This window comes from Squalius cephalus (assembly GCF_949319135.1).
Source record: "Squalius cephalus genome assembly, chromosome: 7".
Lineage (NCBI taxonomy): Eukaryota > Metazoa > Chordata > Actinopteri > Cypriniformes > Leuciscidae > Squalius > Squalius cephalus.
Genome location: NC_137128.1, coordinates 32,515,673 through 32,536,666, shown reverse-complemented (window position 1 = coordinate 32,536,666; position 20,994 = coordinate 32,515,673). Strand labels below are relative to the sequence as shown.

At 36.7% G+C, this 20,994-nt stretch overlaps 1 protein-coding gene across 4 annotated transcripts in view; it reads right to left on the bottom strand.

The window, feature by feature from the left end:
- Positions 1-20,994, bottom strand: part of tnr (tenascin R (restrictin, janusin)) — a 207,908-nt gene that overhangs the window by 85,821 nt on the left and 101,093 nt on the right. For all 4 annotated transcript variants that reach the window (XM_079875803.1, XM_079875805.1, XM_079875802.1 and 1 more), the window contains exon 2: positions 18,668-18,700. The gene's annotated coding sequence lies outside the window, so the exon portion shown is untranslated. The remainder of the gene's footprint in view (positions 1-18,667; positions 18,701-20,994) is intronic.

Below are 20,994 nucleotides of genomic sequence, written 5' to 3'. Positions count from 1 at the left end.
AAGCATGCTCAGCTGTAAAGGTCCATTACTTGTGACATTGGGAAGCCATTCGTAAGATTGAACTGCTGAAAAGTTGCACTCTCTCAATGCATAGTAACAAGCCAACTGAGACTGATGGTGTATTACTGTGGACCTTTTGGTTTCCAGCCAGGTTTGATACCTTTCATGTAAAGCCATTTTTCAATTTATGATTACTGAGCCAACTTTAAAGATATTATCCCATTTGCTATATTAAAAGCTGATATGCAAAAAGACAGACGTGTTGTTGGGCCACAACAAATTAGTCATATTTATTTAGGCAGCAGCTATTTTCTTTAAAAGAGGGAAGATGCTATTCATACTAAGTGTTGTAGAAGTGAGAAAATGGCCTTGCCATCAAGATTGGCTGTTTGTATTTGTAAATAGACACTGGCAGTAGAAGATTTTTTTTTTTTTTTCGGTATGTTGTTTGTTTTTATATTAGCTAATTAAAAGACACTTAGGTGGCATTATCATGCTGGACTTTTTTAAGCACTAAAAAAGCACTGGGATCAATGATTTTCCATTTCAACAAAAATGTTATCACCTCAAAGATTCGTTAGGTGGAAAATGCATCAAAACAATTGAAAATGAAGGCAGAGCAAATGCAGTATTTTTTTTTTATTCTGAATGTGTTCATTATTAATGAAGAAGTTAGGGATGAAAGAATTTTTTTTTTTTTTTTTTTTTCAGGACGTGCACCAGAAGGACAATGATAAGAGTTAATTAGCATTGTTTTTATGTCTTTTGTGAGTTTTAATGACTTTGCTAATAAGGAGCAGCAAATGCCCTAGTGACTGGTCAGAGGTTGTTTTGTCATGAAATATTCATATTCACCTAATGCTATTCCAACACTTTGGCCCATAAAGACAAAATAGCTAAATATACCATCATGTCCATTGTTAATAATCCAGCACTTTATTTATTTTCTCTGTTGTTAAATATAATAATTTCACACCATACAGTTTTCAGTCATAATTTTTTCCTAAATTTGAATAATTATTTTTGATCTCTTTGATATGGGGGGCTTTAAATTTACTTTACACATTAATGAAATATAACTAATCCACTAATTCTTTCCGACTCTTTCCATCACAGAGCTCACAGAATCTACTGGCAAACTTCAGGAGAAGAACAAACAAAGAAAATATGTTGTCCGCCTCAAAATACAGTGTTGATTCGGTCCAAGTGGGAATGCTGTGACTCTTGGTGCTGTGTCAGTGAGATTGAGTTCTTTTTGAACTGATAGCACTTTTCTAGTATATATCAGTATCAGCACTTCTCTATTGCTGGCAAACACTGCAAAGACAATAATAGATACCTTGTGTTTGCTGTTGTGCTTTGGCACTCAGGTCAATAGTAGAGGAGACGGTTTATTCAGACAGCTTGTGCCCCTCCCACATCCTTTTGAACAATGCTTTTCAGCTGCATCTCTGGTAAGATATATGCATGCAGTCATTTTTCATTATGGATGTTTGTGTGCCATCTGACGTAAAGTCGATCAATCCAATCCCATTTGAAATGTGTCTATAATGCAAAAAAGTGCTTTGTGTGTGTTTGCTGCCCTATTTAGAGAATTAAAGAGATCGTTCACCCAATGAATGTTCTGTCATCATTTACTTATGCCCTTATGTTGTATGAATTTTTTATTTATTTTTATGCAAGGTCAAAAGATATAATAGACAGAATGTTCACACTGCTCATAGTTGCAAACTGACAAAAGCACCACAAAAGCAGTGCATACATGCAGTCATGTTAAAGAAAGTAATACTTTTATTTAGCAAAGAGGCATTAAATGGATAAAAAAAATACAGTAAAGATATTATGTAAAATAAGATTTATATTTCTTTCTATTCATCAAAGAATTCTGCAAAAAAAAAAAAAAAAAATCAGTTTCCACAGAAAACGTTTTAACCACAACAACTGTTTTCAACATTGATAATAATAAGAAATGTTTCTCGAGCACCAAATCAGCATATTATTATCATGTGACACTGAAGACTGGAGTAATGATGTTGAAAATTTAGTTTTGCTATCACAGGAATATATTAACATATTTTAATATATAAAACAGTTATTTTAAATTGTAATAATATTTCACAATATTACTATTTTTACTGTATCTCATCAAATAAATGCAGCCCTTGGTGAGCAGCATAAGAGATTTATTTCAAAAACATTAAACATATCTTACTGAACCAAAACTTTGGTATGGTAGTGTATGATCTGTGTCATAAGACACTTTTGAAGTCAAAATTCTCCTTTTTGTTTTCCACGAAAGAAAGAAAACCATACAGGTTTGGAACAAATGATGAGTGAATGATGACAGACAGAATTCATTTAGGGCTGACCTATCCGTTTAAGAAAACATTAGCAGTGTTTAAAGTTTTCCCGTAATTCTATCCCAACAGGCCTGCATCATCCTGGCACATCCATAATATCAAATGAGAGACATGGGAAGTGCAGCTGATGAAGACGATGAGATATATGTGGATTGGCCTGCCTGCTGGCCTCACCTGCTCTTTCTTAACCCAGCATTACTGTCTTAATGCCTCCTTACACTGCTGTAAAGCCCACGACCATCAGCAGAATCTATCATGTGGACAGAATTGCTGACTAGCTATTACTTCTCTGCAGTTGCCATAAAACCCGGCAATTAAATGCTATTGGCCTATTCTGCTCTGTCTTAAACCAGTGAGCTCTGGTCGGACGCAGCCACTGGAAATGGGAAATTAAATACTGTGACAGTTTCTGTGAAATTGCACCTGATGAGATGGGCCTATTCTTATCCGAGCTTTGGAATAACTTTCTTGGATTACATTTTTTAAAATCACAGAATGAAGATTGCCAGTGTTTTTAAATTGCTGTAGTCTCTATCATGTTATAAGACGAATATATTAAATAATCATAAAACTGAGTTGGTGCTAGTATTTGTAATGAATGACAGTTTTCACATAGGTCTTATTAGTGTTCAATTCTTGACAATTTAGGCACATTTACATTTTAAAATAGAAAAAAAGTTATTTTTTAAATTCTAATATTATTTCACAATATCACTGTCAATATCACAATATCACAGTACTTTACAATCAAACAAATGCAGCCTTGAGACTTCTTTCAAAAACCTTTAAAAACTCTTACTGACCCCAAACTTTTGAACAGGAGTGTAACCTGAGTGTATAAATTAGCATGCACAGTTAAATATCCAATATCTGATACTGATTAATTTAAAAATAACCAATTTGATACTGCTTATACTCAAATCAGTTTCAACTCTCAACCCTATAGCTAGGACCTTTTGAAGGAATGTAATGTTAGATGGTCTTCTTGGATTTTATATACTAAGGGTTCCTAAGGGTATTTTCCATATTAGAGTTGTAAGTTTGTACTGTGTGTGCTTAGGGTTTTGGTGTTCAGCTTTCTCTGGCAATATCAGACCACATGGCCTCAGGCTTTGTAGCCCCCTGGCAGTCCATAATTTGGCTCGCATCACTCTGTACTGTAATTCACTTAATATTTACAGTTCAAGATGGTGCAGTTATAAACCAATGCCATATCATTTCGTTGCACACCTGTTGAATAAATATGAACTTTCAAACTTTGTGTTCAAATTTTCAATTAGTGTACCAGACATAACTTCTATTTGAGATATGACATAAAAAATAAAATAAAAATTACTCTATCTGAGAATGCTGGGGTTTTACTGGATCTGTCAATCTGCTCAATCGCCAACCATGAACCATATTTCTTTTTTATCCATCACTGAATTTTATAATCTTTTTATGATCATCACACCAGAACAAGCTCCAAGACCTTTCTGTGACATCTAATTTACTGCACCGGTCAACATTTTTGTCTGGATTTTTAGCTGAATAACACCACTGGTCATACAGTACACTCAGAATGCTTTGACTGTTTAGGCACCTGTGGAAGGATGAAAGACAGACACAGATCTCAAATCTTCATTCTTAGATCATCTTTTCATTATGAATAACATATATAAAACAATCTTTTGTGTTGATTCCAGTTTATAAATTTTTATGCTGCACAGTACTGATGTCCACAAGGACAAAGGAATATCCATGAGCGATTGCTGCCAACTCTGCAGCTGTTTTCTCCTCTGTCACATAAGAAAAAGGTTTGTTCATTCTGCCACCACAGTCTCCATATCCTAAAAATAAATTGCAATCAAGCAGGATGCAGGTACGCAATGCACCAAAGCATTACATGCACCTGACTCCAGTGAAAGGAGCCAAATGGCTTCATGTCTCATTAGTGGAGCGAATGATTTTACTTTCATTTAAATCCAGATTCCACCCACTTATCCATCTTGTGTCTAATGCTTGTCACTTCCGGAAATTGGATGAATTTGAATGTAAAGCAGCCGTTTGACATTTTAAGTGAGATTTGGTTTCCATGTACTGCCATGATGCTAATTGTGGTAGTGGCAGTGTTTTTGTGCATAAAAAGAAAAGGCTTCTGTAAAGTGCTTATAATTTTTTTCATGGATGTAATTAATTGCCATAATGCCTTTCCCTCCAGTCAATACCCAGTTTATATGAGAATGAAATTGTTGCCACGCACTATTAAGCTGAGAAAATCTAAGCATATTTTACATTAGCTTTTTGACATTTAAACAAAAAAGTTCAACAAAAAAAATTAATTACTCACTTGTCTTTTGAAACCTGTATGACTTAATTTCTTCCAATGAACAAGGATTTATGGAAGCTGCTCTTTTCCATATAATGAAAGTGAATGGCAACCACTGCCAAGCTAGATTTGTAATCTGTTCCTCACACAAAGCTATCATATGGATTCAGATGATTTGGATAATAGTGCACAAGTCATATGGATTACTATGGCGCTTTTATTGTCCTTTTTGATGCTTGACATCCCCTTGTCAACATCCACTTTCACTGTATAGACGAGAGCAGCATAGTCAAGTCAAGTCAAGTCAACTTTATTTATATAGCGCTTTTCACAATACAGATTGTATCAAAGCAGCTTCACAGTATTAAATAAAATAGTACATCAGTGTTTGTTTCTAGTGTAAAACGTCCACGTTTGGTAATGCTGATCAATAGTATTGTTGATTGATTAATTAAATTAAGTATCCCCAACTGAGCAAGCCAAAGGCAACAGTGGCAAGGAACCGAAAAACTCCATCAGGTGACCTAATGGAGAAAAAAAAAACCTTGGGAGAACCCAGGCTCAGTCGGGGGCCGGTTCTCCTCTGGCGTTTATGAACTAGAGACCGGATTTACCTGTAAGATTAAAAATATTCTATAAATGCCTGGCTGAAGAGATGCGTCTTTAATTTAGTTTTAAACTGGGAGAGCGAGTCTGAGCAACGAACAGTATCAGGAAGGCTATTCCAGAGTTCTGGAGCTAAATGTGAAGCATACCATGAACATGTTCTACCATACCATGTTCCACAAAAGAAAGTAAGTCATATAGACAACATGCAAGTAAATGATGACAAAATATTAATCTTTTAGGTGAACTATCCCTGGAAAGGAAGCTATAAATATAAACTGAATCACAAAATAATGAGTGTGCTTGTTAGATTTGTTGAACATCTCAGCCAGGTATTCAGAACCCGTATATTGATTTCCCCTCAATCATTCCGTCTCTATCTCTCCCTCTTTTTTGTTCTTTCAGTCCATTGATGCTCAGTGATTCAGAGTAGTGCCCCTCAGCCTTTCTGTTTGCCATGGTTTAAATCCACCTCTATTGCAATGGGACTGATCCAGTATTACATCATGCCATCCTCGCTTTGCACATCACCACCTCTTCCCCAGGCAATGAGTGCTAGAACTGGCAGTGAATACTTATTGCAATGTTAGCAGTAGATTGTCATTGAACTTGTTCTGTCTCTAGAGCTCAAAGTACAGTGATAGTAAAATTTAATTCAGGAAAAGTAGAGCTGTCATTTTGATGTCATTGCACTAATTTAGTGCAATTAATTGTAAAGAAAAAAAGGAAAAGAATAAAAGACTTGAATTTTAAGGCATCACACTACCAGCAAGTCTTACAACTCCATCTACTGGTTTTTAGTCACCAATCTGCTGTGAGGAGGAAGTTCCTCTGATTGCACCAGATAAAAACAAACACTTAGCCAATATTGGCTGCCATCTGGATGTGCACGTACGCACATTGTTTTCCTGGCAAATCGATGACTCCCTGTCGCAGCAGAGGGTGTCCGCTTCAGCCTCTGAGGTATTGGGGGGGTCTAGGTACATGCCTTTTTAAAATCCAACCAATCAATGCACTCTCACAGAATCAATAGGGACCTCCTATTAGGAGTAATTAGAAAGCAAAACTTAGTTCTGCCAAGCACATCTACCTATGGTCTAGTGCCTTGGCCATGTAATAATGTCTTGGTGATTTAAAAGGGGAATACATTAATACTAACGGTTCCTTAAAGGTTTCTTATTTTTCAACTCACTGAAGAATGAGTCACAATTTTTTTTACATTTTTTATTATTATTATCCTTGTTTTGGGAACAACATAGTAATAAATAAACCTTGCCTTGGGATAATTTGTACTTATTGTGTTTTTTTTATTTTATTCAGAATACACATTAGGTGGTTTCATTAATAGTTTGTGCTCCTGTTCTATAGAGGTGAAATTATCCATTTATGTAAGGACAGGTATAGCCAATGGTCCTTTTCTGAGAATAAATTAATTTGGATTGGTTTTGAAGTCCAGTTTGAAGTCCAGTCACATTCTGCCAACTCTAATTTGCCTTTTAAAATCAGTATTCACCTCATACTACTGAGAATTGTGCTACAATCTCTGTGCAAAAAACAAAGGAGTAGCCATCTGCAGATGTTATTTACAGGTGGCGTTAACATCACAATTTTCATCACAGAAATTATATGGCACACGGCTCATTCTCAGATCCCTTTTCACCCATCCTGCACTTTTTATCAAATTACAGGCTTGTCTTCCAAAGAGCGATTCTAGAACTTCAACTGCTTCCCTCTGGCTTAGCTGGCCCTCTGATTCAGAACAGGAGGATTAGCATGATTGATGTAATGTACCCTGCACCCAAGCTCTGCTTCTTTTTCAGACACAACATGCAGTGCTAGCCCAATATTCTGTATGTAAGGAACAGCCAATTCTTCTTTAAAGTCATCCCTTTGGTAATGTGGTATATAAATGCATGGTTATGTAATAAATGGAGGTTCTGTTAAACATCTTGGATGCATCATATCCATTTAGAGAGGTAGTGAATCTAAAATAAAAGGAATGTGCAATGAACCCACAATTCTAGATAGGTGAAAATGTATTTTATTGTGGGTGGAAATAGGATTTACGCATCAATGCGATTGTGCTACGTATTTTTTTTATAGTAGCACAAGGAAAAGGGTCATTAGTAGATTTTGGAACCGAAAGCCGCCAGCTTTTTTTTTTTTCTACTAAAAAAGCGCCCTTTCTTGACAAAAAAGAAGCCACGTGTGAACGCCCTTAAGGTGCGTTTACGCCATATTACTGTAATTTGGAAGAGATGCAAACCTGTGACGTTATACTCGGAGCGTTTCGTGACTCGAATTTATGCGTTTCAATGGCAACACTATCAACATCGAAATTAATTTGCAGCAGTCAGGTGGTACAGGTCAGTGCTCTTTAAGTTGTTTATGTTCATTGTAATTTTAATATAATTGAAGGGAGGATGGGATCTCATGCTTTCAAAGATAACTTGCTATTGCTAGCCTCTCTGAAAATTGACAACCCTACCTTTAAAGCACTGCCTGTTTTGTGCTGTGGATTTAGTAACTGTGGTCCATTTTAAAAGTATTGCAGTAATCTCTATCAGAGTATGTTCAGTATTTCTTCTACATCGGAAGAAGAACACACAGGCGAAAACACTTAACGGAACCGAGCATCATGCGGTTTCAATATTTAACAAATACTGATGATTCCCAACCCTTTTTGTGGTTCATACTTATAATTTCAAAGCAAAAACGCTAATTTTCCACTCTCTGCACTGTCAGTGATAAGTTACCAGCTTCAAATGAGGCAGAATGCTTTTATTCTGTGCATATTTATAAAAAAAAAAAAAAAAAAAAAAATAAAGATTCAGGATATCATTTTAGCACAGCAAGAGATGTGTTGAATTAATGTGCACGTATGGCAGAAGAAACAAGCAGATGGAGCCTGAATTTCTCTCTCTTTCCATCTCAGAGTCTAGCAATTAATTTCCAGGTGGGTGGGAATATAACTTGGAGGATATGTGAGGGTTCTTTGCTGAAGAGGAATGTGTTAAAAAAATTCTTCATTTATCTTCAAAGGGGCTAAAGCAAGCTGGAATGGTAGAATGTATATTTAGAAATATATTACAATGAAACCACAAAATAAAATGCAAGGAAATGTACCCCACAACTCACGATGCTGTACAACTGCAATTTTGATTTATTAAAATAAAAAGATAGATTAGGGCACATTTGAATCCAGAACTCTGTGTTCTCTAAAAATGCTACTTAACATTCAGAATGATCCATTTATCCGTAGTGCTACAAAATCCCGGGACCAACAGTGGCAGATGAATGAATATTTAAGCATTTAATTTGATCAGAAAGAAAAATGATTCCCTAAAATGCCAGAGTTTTTGTTGTATTTGAAAAATAGCAACTCAATCTGCTATTGATTTGGACATTTTAGACTTGGAAATGAGCAAATACTGTGCTACAGACCTGGGTCAATTCATCATATAGGCCTAGACTATTTATCAAAATCTTATTTTAAATTGTTAGTGCATAACCTAATTATTATTCAAAAGCAAAGACATTTCCATTTTGTGATGATGCAATCAGCACATCTGTGCACCACTCTCCCTCCAAGTCCCTATCACTTTCTAAACAAACTAATGCTTTCACTGTATCCTTTGACCTCCTTCTGTTTAAATATTTAGGTCTATTTTCCCTCCCTGTTTCTCTTTGAGCATGACAGTGTTGAACAGAATGCATTACATTCAACCAGGTCGTATTCAGCATTTGGTAAGTGTGATGATGCATATCCGTGCCTGCTCTTTTACAAGGTCACTCCTCTGCTTGAATAAAAAAATATAAAAAAATATTATATATATATATATATATATATATATATATATATATATATATATATATATATATATATATATATATATATATATAAATGAGGCCAACAAAGCCTCTGTAAGCTCAATTCATTTCTTAGAACAAAGAAGTGAATCAAAGTGTTTTAGCCCCACAATCAAGGTGACTTTATTAGATTCCAGAAATATAGAAAAGAATGTATTAAAAAAAATCTTAAGAGCATTCTGCTATTTTTGCTGTGTACTTAGAACAGCTCGATACACGTTGAATGCAGTGCTTGTGCAGAGGCACTAATAAGAAATCATTGAGACTCACCTCATTTAAAATGCATGAGGCAATGGATCTCAGATCTAATCCTGGCAATTAGTAATTAACAAAAGAGACTCACAAGCACGCTTGAATCACAGAGTTGTTTAGATAGCACTTTGCAAGACCTATTTGTCGTTAATATCAGCGTACTTCCTTGACAGGCTGAAAAATAACCAATAGTGATTGAGCCAGACAAACTTTATGCACTATTTTGGGTGGACCTGTCTTTGCTGCTGCCCTGTGGTTATTTGCTGGGGAAAGGCTTTCATTATTGCTTGACCCGTTCGCAATTAAACTGACCCTAGCTGTCCATGCTGCGCGGAGTGGCGGAAGCTCCCATCACTCTCGGGGTGAATAACTTCAACATCCGCTGCTATGCATGCCTGAGCACTAATAAACATGCAAGGTGGAGTCTGTTAACTAATGCTGAAAAGATTTATGCTTTATTAATACATCAGAGCAGCCCAGTACACATTTTTCAAGGGTTTTTGTTACGTTTGGTAATTGCTTTGACTTCAGGTTTTATTGGTATTGGATTGCATTTCGTAAAAGTCCGGCAACTAAGGGCACATTTACACGACAACGATGTACTAAAAATGGAAAAGTTTTCCCTTTGTGTTTTTCGTGTACGACAACGTTGTCAAAACGATCCCCGTTCACACGGATATGTGAAAACGCTGTACTATTCATGCCAGGCAAGTAGTTGGCAATGTCACTTTGTAAAGAAAATCTATATGCATATAGACAGAACACGTAATGTGCATGGCATCACCATTTCCACAAAGTTGGATTTTTGTAGGCTTAATACTGTTAATTCTATTTTTAAGGCCACTCAGAGTTTGTAATTTTTACAATGGGTTGTACATTTTTATCCTAAATTTAGAAGAAAAAAAAATCATGTAGGAACTTATTAGGTTTGTCACACAGGTTTTGCACACAAATACATGCATACATATTCTTATTGAATGAGACCCAATGTCTTCTGTTAAAATTTCCCACCAGTTGAAAACCACTGCTATTTATTACATATATAATACCAATAAATACCTATGTTCAGATCCTGAAAAATGTCCAAATCCTAAAAAATGCATGATTCATACAATACTAAGGCTAAATATATAAATGTTGTAGTGATTTTACTTTCGTCCATCCAAGGACGCTACTCACGTCACCGCTGCGCTGACGTTGTGATTTTTGGATCACTCGTCACTTAAAGGTGCAGTGTGTGGATTTTTAGCATCTAGTGGTGAGGTTGTGAATTGCAACCAACAAAAGTTACGGTGGCCGACAGGAAAAGATGTCGTCGTCTGAGACAGCAGAGACTAGCCAGTTAAGCAATGAGGTTTCTTTACAAAGATAAATTAAGAAATTAGGTTTACTTTATTATTCAGTAAAACGATATGTTATTGCGAATATTATTGTTACTTGTTCATCGTTGTGTCAGTGTTTTATTCGCTGGCTTTAGCTAGCTTCCTTGCACAAAGAACAACTTAGTAAATAAACGCGTTTGTCCGTTTAGGGCCACTGTAGAAACATGTCAGCGCATATCAATGTAAGGGGACCGATAAGGTCTTTATACACCACTGAAAACATAGTTATGTTTATGATTTTGCATTTCTGTCAACAGATCCCCCTAAATATTACACAATGCACCTTTAAGGTGTGGTTATGAGTACATCAGATGACCACCTCCCCCTCTTAGTTCAAGGCACCAGTCAAGGTCTTTTACCTTGGCAGTATGAGAAAACTCCCCACAGGAGGCTGTTCAATCATTTAGAATTACTGTAAAGTGTAGGGAGTTGGTCAGCTGATTTATCTGAAAGACTGGTGAGATTGCTAACTTGTAGAGCCTCTTCTGTATTATCAGCACAAGGAAGACACAAGTGTAATAAAACAAATAATAGAATAACTAACACAACTACTAAATGAATGCCATGAATGATAAAGGAATAAAGTACATAAGATGCATAAAATACAAGTGATTAAGTTGAGTGTGGCTATGGAAGCGTTACGTTATCTTATGGAACGATAAATTGTTGTTTATCTTCTCTGAAACTAATAAGGTGAAGAACCTTATTATGCATCAAATAAATAAAAGAAAGATTATTTGTTATTAATTAGCACCAGCTATATTATCTCTAAAGTAAAATCATATACTGATAATATACAATAATGCCAAGGTCTCTAAAAAGAGGTTTGGTTAAAGGGATACTTCACCTCTGGGAAGATGAATGTGTATTTAAAATAGGTCATTTAAGTAGAAGAAATGTGAAGAAATTTTTGAATTTGGAGCTTTCTAGACTGAGAAAAGCCAGAAAATGTATTTTTGGCTTATGTGGATGAAAGACCACAACTCCCAGAATGCACTTGCTTCGCTGTCTCAGGAGGCCACGCCTACCGGTAAGAGTGCGCAGTTTAAAACAACAAAGCTAGCCTACGTGATGAGTTTGCAAGGGATTTAGAGATCGTCCAAAATGTCCGGGATTCGGCTTTTGCGTTCTACAGTCGCCATTCATTCATCATGTTTACTGTGGCGAGCAGGACGAGGCTGACGGCCGCGGGAGAACGGCGCGAGGCCGGTGGTGTCATTACTGAGACGCTCCGGGTCTCGCATCTCTCACGGGGGAGCGGGAATTTTTCTTAGCAATGGTAAAACGCACATCAACCGATCACTTGTTTAGCGTTCATGTAAACACTACATTCAAATTCACCAATCGGAATGAATTCAGTTAGATTGAAACAAAAGGTGTGCATGTAAACAAGGAATAGCGACCGCAGAAAGCAAAAGCTGAATCCCAGACATTTTGAACGATCGGGCCGGACAAGTCCGGGAAAAAGAGGATGGTTACTTACTCAGCTTTCTCCTACTACTCAGCTTTCTCCACAGAACAAGAGCCTGCTAGCTTAGCTTCCAAAGAAAGACGGCTGACACTGTGTACATTCTGTGAGTGAGATCCCACCCTGTATGGGCGGGCTGAAAACATGCGGAACAACGCCATCTACTGGCTGTAGTCTTTAGCCTCTGGCCAAAAAATCCTCCGATGACGCAAAATGACGATTTTTGCGTCATCGGAGGATTTTTTCCAGACAAAAAATACATAAATCTCTTGTCTCAGGGGGATATGAGGGTGGAAAGCATGGTACTGTAATTCGAAAATACTACAGGTTTTCTACTAATACAAAGCTTAATGCTAAATCCTGAAGTAACCCTTTAAGTGATTTTTACGTTCCACGTGGTCGAGTGAGCAGTTCGATGACGCTGACGTCTTTCACTGGTTGTGCTGGGTGACAATGCAGTGAGGAAAGGAGCCGGAATCCGTTTCGACAGCCTTGAACACAAAATTCTGTGGGATGCTGATCTCCTGGAGCACCCAAGGGTCCTAAAATCTGAAACACGCAGATGAGGCCCTGAAGTAGGTGCAGAAGGTCCTTAATCTGGAACATGCAGATTAAGGTACCTTGAAGTGAAGGTTTGCTCACTTGAACTTAACCTTGTTGCAAATGTCTCTGTGTGTCTTCTGTCTCTCTGGGCCAGACACTCAGAACTTGATCAATACACTTTTGTCCCGCGTGTGCTGTTGTCGTTACAGTCTCGCTGGACGAAAACTCTGAACGTAGCGTTTGTTCATGTCTCTTTGGAAACTGGACTTAAGACTGGAGGCTCAGAACGTGGTCATATCTGTTGGTGCCTCACAAGCTGTAGACAAAGATCATAGAATCTGTTGTTGTCCCTCTCTCGAGATGAACAAGAGTCTCAGAACTGTGTATCAGAACAAGGAGTGTCTGTGGAAAGGACACCTTTATCCCTTTCAGATGAGGAGGAGATTGCAATTTGGCGCTTCTCTATTTCACTGCTGTGATTGGCTGCTGGCATCAGAAGGAACAAACACAGTGTGGCCAACCCTTCTTTGCTTTGTGCAACTTATTTGCATAAAGCACACAGTTAGAAGTCTTTAAAACGTCTTTAAAGGTTTACCAATGCAACACCACCAGAATACCTTTGGCAATATTCTAAACAAATAGAGTCCAAACAAGGTGGGAAAAGATTGAACTGTCATGCATTCATTCATTTATACATCAACAGCTGAATGTGTGTAACATGTTGAAATACAAATACTGTAGCTGCCACCAAGAATACGTATTTCTCTGAATAAGTATGGAATGGATGCGTGTAGTTTACATCAGTTTTAAGGTTTCCAAACATAGTTATGAATGGATTTGGATGGATCATTGTGGTCTCTCTTTGTTTCACCCACTGCTGCTGAGGTCCTGAGGAATTTGTATGGCAGTCACAGTCACAGGCCAACCTTAGGAATTAGTCTCTAGATGGGGTGAAGGGCAAGTCATATCCTTCCTGGTCTTCTTCTTGCCCTCTAAGAGGTGTCTGACTGTTGTCCTAGCATCTTTATCTGATGGTGTTGGACAGTTTGTTTGTTTTCGTCCACCAAGACCCAATCTTAAATGTAGCAAACCTTTGTCCACTGTTATGGACAGAGCGGGGCCCGGCCATAAACTGGGCCCTGGAATGCGCTGTTCACCACAATGTGAAGTGCTCACCATTGTTGACCTAGTAACCCACTGCCCACCCTCTATTTACAAACAGAGAATTTTTTTAACTCTCCCTTTGCTTGCTTCAGAAACAAACTCGTGTGGAGACAGTATTGACGCTCCAAATGGTTACATGAACAGTTCTCGACTGGCCTCCTCTCAAATGTGCCGTGGGGAGGCATAAAATATTAGCATCCAGGTGCTAATTAAAAATTGCGGTGCTGACAGGCAACACCACGCCAGAGATGCAATCGCCTTGTCTCTCAATGGGGGAGAGGAATAATATGATTATCTTTTCAGAGAATCAATTCAGCTCAGTTTCTTGAGACAGAGGCACTCTCAGCAGAATGAGTTGTTTGAGGTGGAGAAACAAAGGGAGTGTAATGTTTTTGAAGGTCCTGCTTTTATGTCTCCAGCATCTGGTGCCTGGAGTCTTTGCAAACCCTTTGCACACATAAATGCTTCAAACATTTGCCTTTCTTCCTCAAAACCAGCTATGCATAGAAACTGAGCTTCTGAAACCATTACCAACAGCTGAGCGTTATGAGAGCAGGTCTTTGACTCATAACTGTACTGAGGTCAAAGTGGCAATATCAACAAAACAAGCTCTCATTTTCTTTAGTACACTTTCTCTGTAAACATGTGAAGATGTGTCCTTAAGGGAACCAGTCCAAGTGTTTTGGATTCTTCGTTTACAGAAAATATATTTAGCTTCTTTTCCCAGCTTTAGCTGAAAGTATACTAAGAATGTGCAATTGGAAGATCAGGATTATAATTAAGGGATTTAGGCTGTTTCTATTATAACAGAGAGCTGCAGATCCTACAGCCACAAAGATAATGATTTTTACTAGAGGAGTTATAATTGTTTCATTGAATTTTAAAAAGTATATCTTGGAACTACTATTATAATATTATTTAGCAGTGAAAATATTTTACAGTGTACTGTGCACCAATACATCTAAAATATTAATTGAACTGTCATTCCTCTATAATCAGTAGCTGTCAGTTTAATATATTAATTTAGAACAATTTATTAAATAAAAAAACATTCAACAAATTTATTCATGCCATCTGCTCTGTATATATATTACAATCTTTTGATCTTAAATTAGAGTATCAAATGTGAAGCGTATTTTTTGCAAGTCCACAATAAAAAAATATATGTATAATATGTGTATTAGTGGTAAGAATCACTGACTTACTCATAAAAGGTGACGCTTTTTCAGGTGACACTTTCTGTTGCTAACATCGTTGCGCCAGTAGTGTCTTTATGAGAGAGTCATTTGAATCACTCAATAAGTCGATTGGTTCAAAAACATTGATTCATTCAGAAACAAAACAATTTACTTTTATGAGTGAGTCAGTGATTCTTTCATTCAACCAATAAAAAAAAAAAAATGCTTTGATGTCATACACAGATCGGTCTGCGCAGCACCACTTCAAGTTTAACACGCCCATTAATTCATTCAGAAATGAAACAAGTGACTGTGAGTCATTCATTCACTCAAATGATTTATTAAAAAATACTGATTCATTCAGTCACTTCAGTAATCTATTGACTTTTCATGATTTGGGTAATTTTTCTCAGCAATTAGTATTGCAATATTTATTAATATTGTTAATTAGCTTTACTTTTTATATTTTCAGTTTTCATTTAATGGTTTAGTAATTTTATTACATGCTTTTGTCGTTTTATTATTATTATTATTATTATTTAAAAAAAAACAAATATTTCAATTTATTTAAAAAAAAAAAGTTATAAAAAAAAAAAAAGTTATTTATTTCACTTAGTTGCCAAAGAAACATTTAAGATTTTGCAGTTTTAAGTTTAACATCTAGTATTTATATTTTGCTTTATTACAATTGCCGAAAACTAAATCTTTAATAGTTTTAGATTTAGTAACGGTAACAGCACTGACATATGCAACTAATCTGAGTTTGAAACTAATTAAACAGCCTAATGAAAATCTGGAATCTTTGATCTAATCCCTGGTCTTCTAATCCCAGGTTAAACATAAGTCTCAAGGCAGGGGTTGGGCCCATGTTGAGGCAGTAACTGATTGTTTGGCCCTGAATCGTTTTTAAAGGTTTGAATCTAATGTCATTCCTCCTCATTACAGTTCAGCCTTCCAATGCCTGTGCTAATTCCTCTGCCAGTCCCTTAGAGAAATCTCTCCGCTGCCCTGGCTAGCATAAATCATTTTTATCGCTGGTACTTCGGCCTCGATCTGCACAGACGGGTGATGTTTTAAACCCTATGTGGATGGTAAATCTGCCAACTTTAATTAAAATGGCATCTTTCCCCTTTTGTCCTGGTGACATAATGGCCTCCAAACTTCCTACAAAAGATCTCTGAGGACTGACCCTAAGAAAAAAAAAATACATATAAAAACAAAGGGACTACCTCATGCATTCTCCAAAAAAATGACACCGTTTAAAAAGTTTGAACCAAAAAAAGTTTCAGAGATGGCGATTAATGCTATTAATTAAAAAATTCTACAACACATAATACCAGTAAATGACAGAGAACAATTGTCATTTTAGAATCAAATTCCACTACACATAAAAGAAAAGGCCTGAAACCTAAGGTACTCCACAACTGTCGAAGATAATAAAATGTTTCACTTTCATTTAATGCAGTCATTTATCACGTTTAAACTGCGAAACAAAAAGGTTAAGTGAGATCCCACGAGATATATGTTTTAACGTCAAGGCTTTCTGCCACAATGAGCCAAGTCATCCATGGCCTCTTGTCTGTCTTCATTGCTGTTAATGACAGTGTGAAACTCAATCAATGAAAGCAATTCATTTCGTTTTGCATGCTAATCATTCAGCTATGCTAAACACATAAGCCCTTATTGAGAAGCGCATGAATTGTGGCAACAGTTTCCGCTCGCTCCAGCTGTAGTGCTGAAATGAAAAACTCATTGAGAAAAGTCAACACTGATTGTACTGTACTGCATTAAAACGCAAATATTTATGCTGTGACATTTTCCCCAAATCAATAACTTAATCCACTTTCTGCCAAATGCTTTTGAAAAAGGCCATGCCGTACTATAATGGTCTGGCCTTTTAACTACAAAAGCCTCTCTGTGGATTGGAACTCAGGACCCTGAATCCATCCATTTTCATCATGGACTGGGAAGGCCTAGCTGTGTGTGTGGCCACATTCACACAGAAGCAGAATACAGTCTGTCCTTAGTGCTAAGTATAGTTTACACACACTTCATTAAAAAGTGTTATGCATCACAAGCGTTTACATGGCATGTTAAAAAGATTATTTTAATTAAAATTGTTGTTTCATCTGACTGAAAACGAATTTTTAAACTGCATTTTCAGAAGAAATAAATACTTTTATTACACAAGAAACATTAAAAGTGATCAAAAGTGACAGAATTCTTTTGTAACATTATAATATTGATCTTTGCCATTTCAATATATTATTTCAAATAAATGCTGTTCTTTTGATTTTTCTATTAATCAAAGAATTATGAAAAATATGTAGAAAAGAATCATGGTTTCTACAAAAATATTAAGCAGCACAACTGTTTTTAACATTGATAATAATAATAAATGTTACTTTAGCACCAAATCGGCATATTAGAATAATTTCTGAAGGATCATGTGACAATGAAGGCTGGCTGCTGAAAATTCAGCTTTTCCATCATAGAAATAAAACTACATTTTTTAATATATTAGAATAGAAAACACTTATTTTAATTTGCAATTTTACTGTTTTTACGGTATTTGACCAAACAAATACAGCCCTGGTGAGAATAAGTAACTTTACATAAAAGTCATGTGAAACTAGCCTATGTGAAATATCCAGCTTCCATAATTTGCTTTTGGGGACAGCCAGTCATTTTCCCACTTCACTCTTCATCTGGGCCCTGCTCTTTACCAGCAGTCATCTGTGTCTCTGAGACATTATCAAGACCTGACAAAGTGCCCCAGTCTGGGTCTAATAAAGATCCTTTATGAGGCTGAGTGCATTAGCAGGTCTTAGAAAAAGCTGTGGACTCCATTGATTTCATGCACAGTGCGGTGTATTTACACTTCCTCTCTATTTGTAACCAGACACAGGCTGCAATTGTTTTCTCTAGCGTGGGCCACTTATGACGCTTGTTTTGCAAGAGGTGTTCCTTTAAGTGTGACTGGCATGGGGAGTGGCCAGACTATGGGGATATTTTCCCCCGATTGCCTTTATGTACATTTCTCATATACAGAGGCATCTAAAATGGTTGTTAAGAAGGAGAGGAGGTGAGCTTTAGTATTGAGCGATGTCTTTGCATTGATTTAGCACCCTGGACAGCTACTTAGAGACCACGATTTCTCTGTGAAGCAAAATCAGCAATTAAATAGATTGAGATGCTGCTCTGTTACACTGTATGCCTCCATTTGCATAAACATTGTTATTGTTGAAGGATTAAACAAAAACACTACTTTGCAATGAAGGTTTGATAATGATAAAGATTCTTCTCCCTGACCTTTCAACACAAGGCAGTGTGATTCTTTTGTTAGACTGCAACATTGAAACTTCAAATTCTTTTCTTTTTCCACCACCATCACATTGGATTAGATTTTTTTATCAATACTTTCTTTATTTATGCAGTAAAAAAAGCTATTTTAATAGGCACATAATAAATCAAATTGGATAAATGGATTAAATAAAAAACAAAAAAACATTGAATATCTTTCTCTTCACACTTACCCTCTGATGCTCTGCAAAGTCCCCAGCGGTCTTCTGAAATAAGAAGAAAAAAATAGCATCATAATTATTTTCATCAACCCATCCAATGTAATGATTTAACCTTTTTCTCAAATTCTCAACGGTGGAAATTCAACAACCTTTTAAAAGTGAGTTACATAATTCAGTCGTTTTCATAATTCATAACAATTACAGTCACAGCGAGAACTGTACTGTAACACAAATATCTGAATGGTTGAAGATAATAATTAAGCTCCGCTCTATGTTGTTTGCTTTGAAGAGGCTGGTCCTTTTGTTAAAAGGGTCATAAAAGCATAACAACACTTGGACATTGGTTATGCAAATGTACGAATGTTAAAAAACAGAAATGAATAGAATAGAAAGGCGTTACATCTGGTGCAAATCCCTCCTGTGCTTGCAGTCTTAAGAAAAGGCTTAAAGTCTAGTTTGCTGAAGAACACATAATTACGGCCCAAGCACCGATGGTGTGAGGACCCTATTGGAATTGCTCAGTTTCTTATGCACTATTTATGTTCCCCTGATAAATGTTTCTTTTGAGGAAGACATAACCAGAGGTTGTTCTGCACCCAATAAGCAATGTCTTTCATTTCATAACCAGAGTACAAAACATCCTTCATTTAACACTTGCTCAAAAAGGCTCTTTTCTACAGAATATATATTTTGGTAAACACCATGCATTACTGCAAAGTACAGTTAAAGTAAGCATTACAAAATACATAAAAACAAAAATCTAGATACCATTATGTAGAGTTATGTGGCCACATTAGTTTGTTTGATGGTCTAATACTCAGGAGAACCTTAGCAACTGTCATATGAATATGATGCTGATGATTTATTTATTAAAATCACTCCATGGCCTATGTAATCTACTCATTAGCCCAATATTGTATTTTTTATGTATTGAATAACTGACAGTATTAATAATTTAGTTTTCACACAGACAAAGATGTTTTTAGATATTGTTTTATTAATAGTTTGCACAATCCATTTGTGGTGGAGAGTTTTCACAGACTGTGAAAAAAAAATAAAGGTTCTTTATTGGCATTAGTGGTTCCATAAAGAACCTCTAACATCCATGGTACTTTTCCATTGAACAAAAGGATTTTTTTTTTTTAGATAGTGGAAAAAGGTTCTTTAGATTATTAAAATATTTTTCACACTAAGAAAAAAATGGTTCTTTTAAGAGCTGTTCACTGAAAGGTTCTTTGGGGAACCTTTATTTTTAGGAGTGCAGGTTGCATACAGTAGTTACGCCAAAAATGTGGCAACAAGTCACTCTCTTTATAAGTGAGTCATTGAGTCAATCATTCAGCCAATTTGTTCAAACAAGCTGATTCATTCAGGAACTAAACAAGTGTGTCTTTATGAGCGAGTCATTGAATCATTTATTCAGCTAATTAGTTTAAATGGGGGGTGAAATGCTATTTCATGCATACTGAGTTTTTTACACTGTTAAAGAGTTGGATTCCCATGCTAAACATGGACAAAGTTTCAAAAATTAAGTTGTACGTTTGATGGAGTATTTCTGTGCCAAAAATACTCCTTCCGGTTTGTCACAAGTTTCGGAAAGTTTTTTTCGAGTATGGGGATGTGTGACGTCAGATGGGGCGGAATTTCCTTATACGGGTCCTAAGGGCACTTCTCCCGGAAGGGCGCGCGCGCACCCGTAGACCAGAGCGAGAGAGCGAAAGCAGTACGCCCATCAAAGTGCTGTGCTCGGCTTTAGGGAAGTCATCGGCTGCACAGATTCCCAAAGAACCCAGCGTTAAGGGACCAGTGGATGGAGTTTGTTTTTCCAGAGCATCAACGGAGTTGTGCAAGTGTTCTTGTTTGTTCCCTGCATTTCGACAATGATTATTTTATAAACAAGGCCCGGTTCGACGCCGGATTTGCAGATCGTCTAATGCTTAAGGATGGAGCAGTCCCAAGACTCCCAACGATAAAGGTTCACGGTCGTGCGTTGGAACCGCAGGCGGTGAGTAAAACTGCTTCAAATGTCTCTGTGTTGTTAGCTATAGGCGCGTCAGCACAGCAAGTAAACAGTGAACAGCGCTCGTGATTCTTTAGCTCCGCCCACACGGCACGCCTCCAGCCGCTCGTTTTTTTTCCGGAAAGACTCGGTACAGCCTATCTTTCTTTTATAAATATAATAAAACTGAAGACTTTTTGGAGATATGAAGGATGCAATACTACTCTATATGTACTCAAGATTACCATGAGATTGACTGAAACTGAGTGTTTCACCCCCTCTTTAAAAATGCTGATTCATTCAGGAATGAAACAACACTACTGCGTGTTGGATGGTTCCG